Genomic DNA, 2615 nt, shown 5'->3' on the forward strand with positions numbered 1-2615 from the left:
AGATTAATCAGAACTGGCTTTGACAAGCACTGTGGCATTTGGAAAAGAACAAACTGGGAGGAGGGTGGAGAGAGTGGTGCAGCAATGAATGAGTGGAAGCCCAGAATCTCTGTAAATGTTTATGAAAATTAATAAAATATAATTATAGAAAAATAAAAAAAGAACCCAGGTTAAGACCATTTACTAATCTGCACAGAGCTTTCAACAGCCTTGAAAAATAAGGAGAGAAAGGTTGAGGTATCAGTCAACCAAAGATGAGGATTTGAAAGGTTAGACCTTAAAAGAAGGTGGAAATGATAATAAGCAGTTCTTATACACTGCAGAAAGGCTTTAAATAACCTGGATGGCTCAGACAGTCTTAATTTCTGGAAATGGACTGAAGTGACATTCGGATGTGAGTCCTCACAAGTACCTGGCAGAAGAAAAAGAAAACCTTCTCTGGAAAAAGTTAACATTATTTCGGGCTTCAAACTTTCTACAGTGCTCCAAATATAAAACCAATTAATTGAAAATGGCCCATAAAAACTATAGATATGGTATTGCTTCCATCTGTAAAATCATAGAGTTAAGATTAAAGAGTTATTATTGATAGTTTATTTACTCCATTGTCTTTTTTTCTTAAGGCAAGGCACCCTAAATAAGCAAAATACTTCTGAGAAACAAAAATGAAGTGGGAGGGATAGCACTCCCTGACCTCAAAATCTACTACAAAGAAGTAATAACCAAAACAGCATGGTACTGGTACAATGACAGGGACACAGATCAGTGGAACAAAAAATAAACCCAACTATCTATGCTCAACTGATATTAGACAAGGAAATAAAACCTATCAAATGGGGAAATGGCAACCTCTTGAACAAATAGTGCTGGCAAAACTGGACTGCTACCTGCAGAAAGCTGAAACAGGATCCACTTCTCATACCAAACACAAAAATCAACTCAAGGTGGATCAGAGACCTGGGAGTAAAGCTCAAAACCATTACGCTCATAATAGACAAACTGGGATCAAGCTTAGAAGCTCTAGTCTATGGTATAAAGAGGCCGCTAAATACAGCCAGAGATGCACAATCTGAAGAGGATAAAATCGATGAATGGGACCTTCTAAAGATTAAATCCTTGTACATACCAAAAAATTTTTCCAACAGGGTGGAAAGAAAACCTGCTGACTGGAACAAACATTTTAAGACAAGAGTCTTAAAACAGAAGTTTACAGAATACTCCTGGACCTCCACAAGAAAAAGACTGATAACCCAACTACAAAATGCGCAAAGAACGTGGAAAGAATTTTCAGAGGAAGATATTCAAATGGCCAACACACACATGAAGTAATGCTCCAAATCACTGATAATAAGAGAGATGCAAATCATAACTACAATGAGATAAATGCTCCAAATCACTGGTAATAAGAGAGATGCAAATCATAACCACAATGAGATAAATGCTCCAAATCACTGGTAATAAGAGAGATGCAAATCATAACCACAATGAGATAGGATCTCACACCTGTAGCAGTGGCAAAGTTTAACAGGACAATAAATGTTGGCGAGGATATGGCAAGATAGTAACTCTTATTCATTGTTGGTAGGATTGTAAATGGTACAAGCACTCTGGAAGGCAGTTTGGCATTTCCTCAAAAAGCTGAACAAAGAAATTCCAAATGACTCAGCTATTCCACTGCTTGGAATATACCCTAAAAAAATGAGAACTGAAGCACAAAGACTTACACACCAATATTCACAGCAGCATTATTCACCACTGCAGTAACATTGAAACAGGGCAGATGTCCAATCACAGTTGAATGGATTGAGAAATTATGGTACATTTACACAATGGAATACTACACAGCACCCAGGAGCAATGATTTTGTAAATAATTACCTAACTTGGGAGTGACTGGAGAACATTATGCTGAGTGAACAAATTCAGTCCTGTAAGGACAAATACTGTATAAAACCATTAATGTAGAACATGTATGAGGATCCAAGGTGGGGAGAAGGTGGAAGCAGAGGGGTGAGGATGGGTGAGGAGGGGGATCAATCAAAGGATCGTACAATTTGATGAGAGGAGGTGAAGGAAATGGAAAAGATCTAGTGAAAATAACAATGTATTCAAGCTTTGTAAATAAACCAGTATGTTGTATGTTGTTTTGTTGTTATTGTTGTTATGTGCCGTCGAGTTGCTTGTGACTCATAGTGACCCTATGTTCAAGAGCCCTAAACCCTACTCTATACTGTGCCAACCTCACTGTCTCCGACACATCTACTCCCATTAACCCAATCACTGACTCAATCCATCTCATCGAGGGTCTTCTTTTCTTGCTCTGTACCTCCACCTTCCCAAGTATGACTTCCCTCTCCAAGGACTGGTCCCTCCTTGCAACATGCCCAAAGTATGTCAGACAGAGCTTCAGAATCCTTGCCGACAAGGAGCAGCCTGGCTTTGCCCTCTCCAGGATGAACCTGTTTGTTCTCTTAGCATTCCATGGTATATTCAACACTTTCCTCCAGCACCACAGCTCAAAGGCAATTCTCTATCAACCCTAGTACTGTCCAGCTCTCTGACACATAGCACTCAATTGTGAAGACTATGGCCTGGATCAGACGCACCTTAGTCTCC

This window comes from Elephantulus edwardii, unplaced genomic scaffold (assembly GCF_000299155.1).
Source record: "Elephantulus edwardii isolate Elephantulus edwardi_28Jun2011 unplaced genomic scaffold, EleEdw1.0 scaffold00034, whole genome shotgun sequence".
Taxonomy (NCBI): Eukaryota; Metazoa; Chordata; class Mammalia; order Macroscelidea; family Macroscelididae; genus Elephantulus; species Elephantulus edwardii.